Source organism: Schistocerca cancellata, chromosome 3 (assembly GCF_023864275.1).
Source record: "Schistocerca cancellata isolate TAMUIC-IGC-003103 chromosome 3, iqSchCanc2.1, whole genome shotgun sequence".
NCBI classification, from domain to species: domain Eukaryota; kingdom Metazoa; phylum Arthropoda; class Insecta; order Orthoptera; family Acrididae; genus Schistocerca; species Schistocerca cancellata.
Genome location: NC_064628.1, coordinates 545,482,524 through 545,496,124, shown reverse-complemented (window position 1 = coordinate 545,496,124; position 13,601 = coordinate 545,482,524). Strand labels below are relative to the sequence as shown.

The following is a 13,601-nucleotide window of genomic DNA, read 5'->3' as shown; positions in this document are numbered from 1 at the left end:
TGATGAAGACAGGGAAGATGAAACAACTGACAGACACTTTCGAAAAATTTCAAATCAAAATATGTGCACTGCAAGAAACACGATTCACAGACGAAGACCATTTCAACACGGAGAATTTCAGAATATACAAAGGAAAACCATCGAGACAACTGAAAAACCTAAGGCTTTTTTTCACAGGATTTGCAGTACACAGGTCCATCACAGACAGCATAATCGACTTTTTGTCACCAAACGAAAGAATCAGTACCATCACAGTGAAATCAGCCATGCACTGACTAATGACTACAACAGGAAAAACCCGGAGGAAGTTGATGACTTCTGGACGACAATGGAAGAAACTATCAGAAAAATTCCTGCACATAGAGTCAAAATAATACTGGGAGACTTCAATGCTAAACTCGGAAAAGAAAATATATACAGACATATCACAGGAAAATATACTCCACACAAGGACACCAACAAAAACGGAAAACATCTGATAGACTTTTGCAAAAGCCACAACCTCGCCATTATGTCAACAAAATTCAAGAAACCAACACGAAAACTTACCACATGGAAATTCCCCAGCAGAGAGCAAGAACTACAAATCGATCACGTAATAGTCCAGAAAGACTCACAAAAAGAAATTTTGAACATAGACACCCGTAAAGGCTACTTCGACTCAGACCACCACCTACTACAGATCAGGATTCGTCTTTTGCCCAAGAAAAAGCTCCAGAAGAACAAAATTCTTAGACCAGATCCAGAATACGTTACTTTAAACCAGACACAAATATTACACAAAATTAAAATGGAGAAAACGACAGACTGGACACAACTTACACGAAGAATCCGAGAGGCCATGAAACTAGCACAAGCACCACGCACACGTAAACACCGTTGGTGGAACCACACATGTGACCAAGCTATTGACCAACGAATCAGTGCATGGAAAAAATTTAGTAGCCATAAATCCCAAGAGAATTGGATGAACTTCTTGAAAACACAGAAGCAATCAAGCAAAATCATTCGCAGTGAAAAATGACAGTATGACAAACGGTCACTGAGAGAGATCGTATCGGACTTCATGAAGAACAATACAAGAAACTTCTACAGAACGTTCAGAGAAAATATGACTGGATATCAACCACCCAACTTATGCTTCAGAAGACCGGATGGAACCCTAGAAACCAATACCAAAAACAATTGTGACATTCTGGTAAAGTACTTTGAAAAACTGCTCAACACGGACCCCCCTATGGAAGAAATGATGACAGAAACGAGCACATACAATCCAGATAGTGAACCTCCAACTAGAAGCAGTTAAAGAAATAATCAAGTCACTCAAGAATCGTAGAGCACCAGGAGAAGATGGCATCATCGCGGAAATCTGGAAGTTACAAGACCCAGAACTCACCAAAGACATCCACAGGATCTTGGAAGACATCTGGAAGACCATGAAAATTCCTGACGACTGGAAAACTGCCCTGATACACCCACTACACAAAAAAGGTGACAAGACTGACCCGAATAACTACAGAGGAATATCCCTACTACCGGTCACATACAAGATCCTCTCTAAAGCTTTACTAAACAGACTAGAATGCCAGACCAACCACTTGATTGGGGAATACCAAGCAGGCTTCCGTAAAGGGCGGTCTTGTGCGGAACAAATTTGGAACCTGAAAACGATTTTACAACACAAACAGAACCTGATCATTACCTTTGTTGACTTCAAAAAGATGTACGACTCTATCGACTGGAAAACTCTCTTCAAAATTCTAGCAAAATACAAAGTAGACAACAAAACACGGGCTATCATAGAGCAAACTTTAACCAACACGACCTCCAAAGTTAAGTTCTGTGGAGAACTATCAGAGCCCTTTGAAATTCGCACAGGTGTCCGACAAGGCGATGGCCTCTCACCTCTCCTTTTCAATCTGGTGTTAGTTAAGGTCATAAAAGAATGGGAAACATCACAACAGGGGAGAACCTTAGGAAACCTACAGATTAAATGCCTGGCTTTTGCAGACGATTTGGCGATTGTCACGAAAGGTATAAAGGAAACAAAAGACGCTATTGAAAAACTGCACGAAATCGCTTCCAAAACTGGACTACAGATCTCTTACGAAAAGACACAGTTTATGAGAACAAAGAAACTCTCATCTCTGAACACAAAGTATGGCACGATTTACAAAACGGCAAACTTCAAATACCTCGGTGAAACACTACAAATGAGTGGACATAACAGAGACTCAAAAGAAGAAAGAAAGACTAAACTGGACAAGGCATACAAAGTAGTGTGGAATCATTACAACAAGAAGTCTCACAAAAAGCCAAATTACGCCATTACGACACGGTGGTGCTCCCCGAGGCACTATATGCAGCAGAGACCACACTAATCCTAGGGCATACACGTATCAGACAATTAGAAAAAGTAGAACGGAAAATACTTAGGAAAATATTTGGCGCAACTAACAACAATGGAATATGGATCAAGAAACCTACAGAGGAACTGTACAAACATACAGAGACAATCACAGAAAAGATTAGAAAACGCAGACTACAATTCTGTGGACACCTATACAGAATGCCATCACACAGGCTGACCAAACAGATCTTTGACTGGGTAACCACTAGAAACAACAAATGGGTGGCAGAGGTAGAAAACAACATGAACCAACTCGACATAACAGCAGACACAATAAATGACAGAATAAAATTCAGAAACAACATTAAGGAAAGTAAACTACATGAGATACAATGTAACAAACGAACAGGCATGAAATGGACCGAAGAACGCAAGCAAGATCACAGCCAGAAGATGACAGAAATATGGGCAACCAAAAAGGCAATCAAGTGGAAGCTGAAGACACAAAGCCGACAAGAAGCATGGACAGAGGACCGTAAACAGAAACACAACGAGCGAATGAGGTTCAAATGGCTCTGAGCACTATGGGACTTAACTACTGAGGTCATCAGTCCCCTAGAACTTAGAACTACTTAAACCTAACTAACCTAAGGACATCACACACATCCATGCCCGAGGCAGGATTCGAACCTGCGACCGTAGCAGTCACGCGGTTCCAAACTGAAGCGCTTAGAACCGCACGGCCACACCGGCCGGCGAGCGAATGAGGGAAGTTTGGGCAGCAAGGAAGGCAGCAAAAGTAACTGGCCATGTAGTTCAGTCCAAATGCGCTCTTTAAGGGCAAAACACCATTTTATATATATATATATATATATATATATATATATATATATATAATAGAGGGAAACATTCCACGTGGGAAAAATATATTTAAAAAGAAAGATGATGAGACTTACCAAACAAAAGCGCTGGCAGGTCGATAGACACACAAACAAACACAAACATACACACAAAATCTAGCTTTCGCAACCAACGGTTGCCTCGTCAGGAAAGAGGGAAGGAGAAGGAAAGACAAAAGGATATGGGTTTTAGGGGAGAGGGTAAGGTAAGTCTTTCCGCTCCCGGGATTGGAATGACTCCTTACCCTCTCCCCTAAAACCCATATCCTTTTGTCTTTCCTTCTCCTTCCCTCTTTCCTGACGAGGCAACCGTTGGTTGCGAAAGCTAGATTTTGTGTGTATGTTTGTGTTTGTTTGTGTGTCTATCGACCTGCCAGCGCTTTTATATATATATAAAATAGAAGGAAACATTCCACGAAGGAAAAATATACCTAAAAACAAAGATGATGTGACTTACCAAATGAAAGTGCTGGCAGGTCGACAGACACACAAACGAACACAAACATACACACAAAATTCAAGCTTTCGCAACAAAATGTTGCCTCATCAGGAAAGAGGGAAGGAGAGGGAAAGACGAAAGGATGTGGGTTTTAAGGGAGAGGGTAAGGAGTCATTCCAGTCCCGGGAGCGGAAAGACTTACCTTAGGGGGAAAAAAGGACGGGTATACACTCGCACACACACACATATCCATCCACACATATACAGACACAAGCAGAAATATGTATATATATATATAATAGAGGGAAACATTCCATGTGGGAAAAATATATCTAAAAACAAAGATGACGAGACTTGCCAAACAAAAGCGCTGGCAGGTCGATAGACACACAAACAAAAACAAACATATACGCAAAATTCAAGCTTTCGCAACAAACGGTTGCTTCATCAGGAAAGAGGGAGGGAGAGGGAAAGACGAGAGGATGTGGGTTTTAAGGGAGAGGGTAAGGAGTCATTCCAATCCCGGGAGCGGAAAGACTTACCTTAGGGGGAAAAAAAGGACAGGTATACACTAGCGCGCACACACACACACACACACACACACACACACACACACACACATCCATCCGCACATACACAGACACAAGCAACCGTTTGTTGCGAAAGCTTGAATTTTGCGTGTATGTTTGTGTTTGTTTGTGTGTCTATCGACCTGCCAGCGCTTTTGTTTGGTAAGTCTCATCATCTTTGTTTTATATATATGTGTGTGTGTGTGTGTGTGTGTGTGTGTGTGTGTGTGTGTAAAGGCCTTGTTGGCCGAAAGCTCATATATCCACACACACACACACACACACACACACACACACACACACACACACACACACACACACAATGCAACTCACGCACACAGGACCTCAGTTTGTGGCAGCTGAGTTAGTGCATTATAGGAGAGGCAACTGGGTGGGGGTAAGGAGGAGGTTGGGTGGGGGGGTAAAGTTCTGCTAGTGGGAGCGTGTAGGGATGAGGGGTGGAGGGAGGGTAGGGAAGCTAGATGCAGTTGGGGAGCATCTCCACTCTATGGGAAGCAGCAACTATCCTTTCAATAATATCATTACATTCCATCCTGGATTTTCCATTGTTTGACATTAGTTAAAATAAACAACCAAAACAAGGCACTTGGGGCATAAGCACGTTCTTTCATGAAGTCTTATCCCATATATGAAGCCAGATGTGGAGCTTGTACTAAAGCTCTAAGCTATGACTGAACCAAACTTAATGTAGCAATTGATACATCTTCTGTTTAACATGCTATAATTCCATAATGATCAGATACTTTTATTTTCCATTTTGCCATACATTCAAACAGGCTAGTAGCGAGGTATAAACACAGTTTAGCTTGTTGATAAAAGTGAGAGCATGTGACAGTGATGTCACCAGATATTGTCTAGAAAACTTAGGTATATAGGGGGCTGTGTGCAAATTCATATCTCTATTAACATCTTTGTCTCTCCTGGGCACCTTCCACGAAGAGTTAACCACAGTCAAAATTCACAGTTGGCTGACAATGGTTTGCTTACCTGCTATTAATGTTGGTGCAACGCTGGCATATTTTAAATGTAGATCGCTTCTAGCGATGATCACAGGAACTTCGTTATCTTGCTTTCTGACTGAGGTTGGTGCACTTGGCCATATAAGAAGGGTTTACAGATGTGGGGAAAGGTGCCCAGTTAGTGGCTTAATGTGAAGTGGCAGTTAACATGAGATATATAATGCTGAGGTGGGGATAACATTTTACTAGAGTGACTACTACTGTCATCCAGGATTCAATCTTTCAGCAGGACAGAGCCATTGTTCATTGGGGAATTTTTTAAGATAAAGTACTACATACGAACTATAACTTGGCATTTGGTGAGTGGGAACTGTGGTGTCAGTAAATGGGCTTGTATGCTGGGTGAGGTGGAATGAGGGGAGAGGGGTGGGACAAACTCCACCTCCATGTACTGTAAGCACACAGTGCAGGCAACAGAAACCTGTGTTTTGAGCTACATCTAACTGTTGATAACTGGCTTCCTTTTTCAAACTAGAGTAGAAGGTAACTCCCACAATGGGACAACAACTGTGTCAGCACTCACTAAAGAAAAAAAGACACAATGAAAATATCCCAACAAAACACAGGCAGTGACAGCACAGTTCGGCAATAAAGCAAATGACAGTGCAGTTAACACTGACTAATGGTATGCTGCACAGTTGGCAATGAACATCTGCAAATCACAACAGCACGAATTCTGCCGACTGCTAGTGATCAGAACCAGGGAGTCTATGTGCCAAGTTATAGTTCTCACATAGTATGTTCTGTCACCTCTGAGAGGCAACCAAGGTAATCCCCCTTGCCCTTTTTAATCTAATTTTAGACATGGTGTATTTTTACTGCTCATAGAGGGGTCATACTTGTCTGAGGGATTATCGTAGTGTTTCTGGCAGTAGCCACCTGAGGAAGAGCTTGGGCTGAATGGCAGACAGCCACCTTGTCTAGTTTGTTAAATCATTATTTCTTTAGTTGCTTCCAATGTAAGTTAATCAGGTGTCACTACAGCATTGACAACATGATGCTGATAAAGGTGACTATACAGCTGGCTTTCGTATGCAGGTATTATGTAGTAGGTATTATTCCTTGATTTTATAAAGCTCTAAAATGCCACATAGAGGCATAATATCCTCGGACAGCTCCATCGTGAAGCTTCCATGGTTATATAATTAATTTTTCCAGTCCATTGTGGCACATGGCTGTTGGGGAATTGGGCAGCCCCATTGCCAGTCTTCGTTCTGAGGCTGCTGAGCCTTCACTGTCCTTCCAGCAGCAACTCCTCATGGAGTGTTGTGCATACATATTCTTCTCTGATCCAAAGTCACTGGTGTTCCATACAGTCAAAGACCGACCCTTGGTAATTAATTTCACCAACTGTCCATGAGCAACCCAGGCATTTGGGATACGCATATAGCAAGACATTATGGCAGTTGCTGTGTTCCAAGTTTAGTTTCCCACAAAATGGTGGAGTTGACTGTCACCTTGGACACTTAGTGTTCCAGAGGTAACATAGATTTACAACAGATGAACAAAAATACTACTACTTACTTCATTTTAAATTTTTTGAAAGCAGCTTAAGGTAGTTTACACTGAGGAATCTAAGCTGATAGATGACCTCGGTTGCTCAGTAGTTTACCCCAATTGGTCCCCAAGATATGTTTTTCGAGCATGTGGGAGTTTTGTGCTCTGATCTCAAGGGCATGGGAAGCAGATGAGATTATCAGAGGCACAAAATTCTACATAATACGTTTCCCTGAATGTACTGCAAGCGATTTAGTGTGTGTACTCAGCACAAAAATATTTCCACTCCATCCAGGACACCCTACTTTGCTTACATCCTCTAGGGAAGGAGGTGATATTCTTCTGGGTACCTAGACATGTGGGGATTGGTGACAACGAATTGGAGATTCAGCAGCCAAGAAGGCATGCACACAACACGCTGTAGCACAGTTTAATGTACCCTTACATACAGTGGTCTTACTGTTGAGACTCATGACTGTTTGTCATTGGGAGGAGGACTGACCAAAAGTAGGAGAAGACAGGCAATAAAGCCTTCTATTTGACATTGGCGTAAGCCCACCAACCTACTTAGGCAGAATAAAAGTTTATTAACACGCTTCCAGATGGGGCACCATCCCTAATGCCTGGGTTTCTTCTGCAATATTTGTAGTGTTTGTGGTAATAGATGTCAGCACCCCACATATTTATAAAATGCATAATGTCCATGATATGGCTTGGGACTCCCAAAATTTTAAGGTATTATCTCCTACCCATTGTCCAAAATTTTGATTCTTTTGAGTTGAAAATTTACTGTTACCTTTTGGATATCTAAATACTCTTTTATATCCATTATGACACTTTCTCCTTCTGTATAACTTTAATTACTTTTCCATTGTTCTTGAACAAAACTGAAGGGAGCTCTTTCCTCTCATACATCATATTTGCGAGAGTCATCCAAAAATTAAGTTTATATATATAAAAAAAAAAAAAAATCTTAGCATAAGCATCACCAGAATTGAGGTACTTGTCATAGCTTGGAATCAACATTTTTATTCCAGTGTCATAGAATTTGCTGCCTGGGAAAGGAACCAGCATGCAACGGCTGCCTTGAGAGAGTTCGAAGTGGAAAAATCATAAAATAATCTTGATGTAGACTTAGATTCAATATCTTAGTCAATTACTATTCTTCTGTACTTTTTAAGTAAGGTTCCCCTGAATTGTATAACTGTGAGCTTTTGCATGGGTGTTTTGAAAAGTAATGTCTCCGAACTTTTTATGTGGAAACTCTTAAAGCTTTACAAATAAAACAAATGTTATTAACATTCTGCATCTTTATTCTTCTTATCTCCACAAGTATTTCTCAACATAGTCACTCTGGTGACAAACACATTTCTTCCAATGCGGGACCAGTTATTGATCCATCACTGTAAAATGTTCAACTTTGTTGATGGAGCCACAACCTCACCTCCACTTGCAGCAGTTCGTCACTGTCAAAGTGAAGTCCTCAACGGTTTTCTTTAAGTTTTGGAAACAGATGTAAATCGGATGGGGCTAAGTCAGAACTGAATGGAGGGTGATTGACAACAGTGAACCCAAGGCATCGGATTGTTGCAGATGTCACAGCACTCGTGAGTTGTCTAGCGTTGTCATTTGAATAAATTAAATCTGCAAAACTCTTTACAAAAGATACTAAATTATATTCCATGAAATCTTCATCCATAATTTGTTCTTGGATAAACATAGTAATTAATTTATATAGTAATCTTAACTTAAATTTGTTAGGGGATTGACATAATTAATTGTAGCATGTCTTTCATAATGGGAGACTTCTAGAGAATGTTCTGCTTCGGTATTGCAACCACTGCTGTATTGCTTTTTCTGGTAGGCTCTCCTGATTGAGCAAATTCCAACCAGAAAACCATTATGTGTCAGTAGTAGGAGAAAATTATTGTTGCCCTTGCACACAGTTCATCCTGTTATAATTGGCCACTATCTGCGAGTACACCACAAAAATGCATGCCAATAGGAATTGCCCTTCTTTCTTCCCGGCCATGAGATTGTCAATCAATGTGGTGTGCAGCCATAAAGTCCTGAAGGTCTACTGGTATTATCTAAGAAAAAATATTTGTACAACTGTATCAAATAAGTAACCTCATGGTAATAAGATAACATGGAAATTCTCCAAAAGTCGCTGTTGGCAATAAGTTATTAGTTATGTGAGAGAAATTGGCAGTAAGAACTGAAAAACAGTATATCCTTAGCAGTAGCAAATGCTGCTAAATTCTCAGTAATAACAGAAGGCACCAACAAGTCAGTAGTGACTGCTGTGACTACTGATGATAAAATCTGCAATAGTGAAGGAGCTGCTACGTTCTCTGTAATAGCAGAAGGTATCAAGTCATCAGTTGTAGCAGATGACAGCAAGTTCTCACAAGGAACAGAAGGTAAAAGTGTTTTTTAAGTAATAACTTAATAGATTAACGTATTGGATATTACAGAGGAAATTGGCATATCATCTATCAAACTGTCATTATGAACAGTTTCACCACTACCAGAGGAGAACACACTAGTTTCTAATTCTTCTAATTGTGGTTCCATTTCATTTCCAATTATTGTAATAGTTTCTACATTCTTAGATGTAACATTTTAAAGTAATTTCTGTTTCTAATATTTAATCTTTGTTTATTGGAACATCCTGTACTGAACTAACATTGCTATGTTCCTCCCACTACATTTAAACAATTATCTATATCATGTAGAAGTTTATCATCTGTGTTAAAGAATCTTTTCAGGTCATGAAATGTATTGTCTCTTTAAGCAAATCCTTCTGTCTTCAATTCTGTAGTCATGTTTGAAATCACCTAACTCAAATTATTATTCATTTTGTTCATTTGTATTGAAATCTATAAAATGACCTGCTTCAATATTGTTGTGCAATCATCTGCTTAGTTTCTTTTAAAGTAATATTTTACTCTACAAGAGCTATTGCCAATCTCCTAACTAATATTACAGTAAAAAATCTTAAAAATTCATTATGTAAAACAAATAATAAATTATTTAGCTTTCTTTTGTTTGTATTTTTTGATAGTGAACTAAATTCCCGCAGCTAGATTTTTGTTATTTTTTATTTGTGTTTATTTTTGTTATTGAACATTATTTGAAAAATTGACTTTGTAACTGTGTATTTATCTAACCATATATCTCTATCAACTGACAAAATCAAGTTGTTATGTAATTATTCTTAAGTAATCTCATAGCAGGATCAGAGACCAGATGAAAATGTTTTATTCTTCTTTTGTAGTCCACTTATTTTTCCTTAGTTTCTTAGTTTTCAAATCCAGGTTCTTCACATTAGGTTTATATTTCACCGCAGAGTCGCCACATGAAAAGATGTTTGGTGACAGATATGTAATTAATTCACATAACAAAATTCTTCTTAGTTAATTTCATTGTGTATTTTAATTTTCAATATGAACTTCTTCCTTGCAGAATGTATTACATTCAATAGTTGCCACATGAGACACTTCTGGGTGGCAAAATCATAAAACTATCTTGATGTAGATCTAGCTTCAATATATTAGTCATTTACTATTCTTCTGTACACAGTAAATAAGTTTTCACTGTATTTTATAACCATGAACATTTATTACATGAATATACATGTGTATACAGTCCGCAGCTAGTGGTCTAGTGGGTAGTGTTGCTACCTCTGGATCATGAGGTCCTGGATTTGATTCCTAGCCGGGTTGGGGGTTTTCTCTGCCCGGGGACTGGGTGTTTGCCTTGTCCTCATCATTTTATCATCATTCATGAAAGTGGCTAGATTGGACTGTGTGCAGATTGCGAATGTGTACTGGTGCTGGTGACCACACAGTTGAGTGCCCCACAAACCAATGTTCACCATCATATATTTTCAGTATGGAAACTTTCTTAGCAGTAAAATGATTTGCAGATTTTTTCTGAAGTCTTCACAGTTGTGTTGATGGATCACATATTCATAGATGAATCTTAATGTTACCTACTGGGAGGGCCCCCTTAAGCAATCCGTGCAGTGTTGGAAGTTCTATGATGAACTTGTTGTGATGCAAAGGTAGCTGCTGGCAAACTCTATCCACCACATTCTGCATGAGGTGTATTTGAAACAATAATACAACACAAACAAATATTTGTACTAACATGTAATATTATACACAAAAATATGAGATACAAGTGCTTCTTGTTTGAACTATAAATAACATAACATTAATTTACGACATGCTTACTCCTTTGTCAATGACGAGGGTACGGAAAACTCCACACCTCTGATTCTTAAGGGAAACCCAAAATTTAATTTCGCAAAAGTTCTGTAGTCTCACAGTCTTCAGCTCTTCATCATTGTAAAAATGCTGACTAGAGTGCAGAAATTTCTTGTGGTACAAGAATAAATGGAAATCTCTGGGAGTAAGATGAGGACTGTACAGTGGATGACCAAACATCACCCAGCTGAACTCTTTCAGACCAGTTGTTGTGTACTAAGCTGTAATTATTTTGGTGATCATTCTCACAGATCGGCAGAACACGAACACTGAGCACACCATGTCTCTTGTTTTGAGTGACCCATCACAGTTTCTCCAGTGTTTCACAGTAATGGTCAACTTTCACTATTTCACCTCTGGGCAGAAAGTTAGTGAACTTTCCTGCCCCACAAAACCGTGCACATCACTTTCTGCATTAACACAGTCTGCTTGAAATTCTTCTTGACACCAATAAATTGACTGCTGCTTGGTTTCCGGGCTAAAGTGAGTGACCTATGGCTCATCGCCCACAGGGAACTCATCACAGTCACCCTTATACTGCTGCATAAATGCCAGTGCTGCTTCTAATCCACCTGGCACCTACTTTCTAGAACATCAGGTGTTTAATGACAAATTTCATGCAATGAGGGTTGTGAAACCTGCAGAAAATGGTTGCTGAGATTGAACGACAGCTCTCCACAATGGGCAGCTGCTTCAGCTCTGCTAGGCCGTTGATAAATGATGCTCACCTATTGTCCTCTTCTGTAGGGCACTTTGACAACAATTGGAAAAATTCCTACACTAACAACACACCATCTGTTTGCTCTTGACTTTTGGCTCATTCGCTTGTCACAGCTGACAGTAAATTTTGATCGGTGCAGTGTTTTGTGCATTAATAAACTTTTTAACGGGCCAAACGTAGCAGTTGATGTGATAAAGAATAAGAGCTGCCATTTTCAGCCACTGCTGAGGTACTACTGACAATGGATTTTTACATCATAGGCTGCACTATATTTCTGACTAAGTATGTTTACTTTTAAAAACATGGGGTAACATAATTTCTGGATGACACTTGTACGACGGGTATTCAGAAAGTAGGGAACATTTTCATCAGACACTGCTAGGTGTGTGCCAATCATGTATATTTTGGTATGTGCACTCTTGGCAGCTCAGTCAGCATCCATCCGTGACAGCGGGAACACCTCTGCGCGTCTGGTTTTTTCGATATTCAAATTTGAAATGTGTGCTGCAATCGAAAATCCCGCCAGTTGTGAGGTGCGGTTTGTGATACGGTTTTTGTTGGCAAAAAACCTAAAACCTGTAGTAATTTATTGTGAACTGTGTCAAGTGTACAGAAACAACATAATGAGTGAATGTTCCGTCCGGAAATGGTGCATTCAGTTTAAAAATGGCTGAACCAACATTAATGATGAAGAGAAGAGTGGACGCCTGAGCTTTGTGAGGGACGATCTTGTCGCTAATGTTGATGAAATGATTTTTGAAAACCGTCGCTTCACAATAACAGAGCTTTCACTTTCTTTTCCACGAGTTTCATGGACTTTGTTGTTCGAAATTGTCACTCGAAACCTAGGCTACCACAAATTTTGTGCATGATGGGAGTCTAAACTGCTTACAGAGCACCGTAAAGAACAGTGAATGGGGGCAATGTTGACATTTCTGGAGGCCTACCACAAATGTGGTGGTTCATTACTGGATCTAATTATAACTGGTGACAAGACTTGGGTGAAACATGCTAATTGCGAGACAAAATTACAGTCAATGGAGTGGGGGCACGCAAAGTCCCCCCAAAAACCAAGAAAATGTTTGCAAACCTTGTCAGCAAGGAAGTTGATGGTGACAGTGTTTTGGGATAGGCATGGTCTGCATCTTATTGATTTTCTCGAATGTGCAGCAACCATAAACTCTGCCTAGTACTGTCAAACTTTGCACAACCTTAGATGAGCACTTCAGACAAACACCGAGGAAAGCTGACGTCCTGCACGACATTGCCTGACCTCACACAGCAAACTGCACTAAAGAACTCCTTAATTCATTCAAATGGGAAAATTTCCCTCATCTGCCCTACAGCCCCCATGTTGCACCAAGCAACTTCCACTTGTTTCCTAAGATGAATTACTGGCTTGCAACGCATTGCTTTGATAACAATGCGGAACTCCAGGCGGGCATGACCCACTGACTGAAGTCTCAGGCAGCAGAATTTTACGACAAATGTCTTCAAAGCTTGTCCATTGCAATGATAAGCACCTGAATGTGGAAAAGTAGTATGTCAGTTGCACTTTCAGATGTGTAAAATAAAATGTATTTCTTGAATTATTTCTTTTTTTTTAAGTGCCAAAACATTCCTTACTTTCTGAATAGTCCTCGTATTTCACCTTTGTGTGTATCTTTATCTGTTAAGCTAGTGCTTAGGAGAAATTATCTCTGTTTCTGTTAGGTCTGGATATTGGATGAATTAGCTGTGTAACAATTCATACTCTTTCAAGTGTCCAGTTGGTAAGAATTCATATTCACAAATCTTACAACGATTTTTATT

At 39.7% G+C, this 13,601-nt stretch overlaps 1 protein-coding gene across 1 annotated transcript in view; it reads left to right on the top strand.

Moving 5' to 3' along the window:
- LOC126175382 (nucleoporin Nup188) overlaps positions 1–13,601 on the top strand; it is a 294,589-nt gene that overhangs the window by 85,305 nt on the left and 195,683 nt on the right. The gene's annotated exons all lie outside the window — the stretch shown is intronic.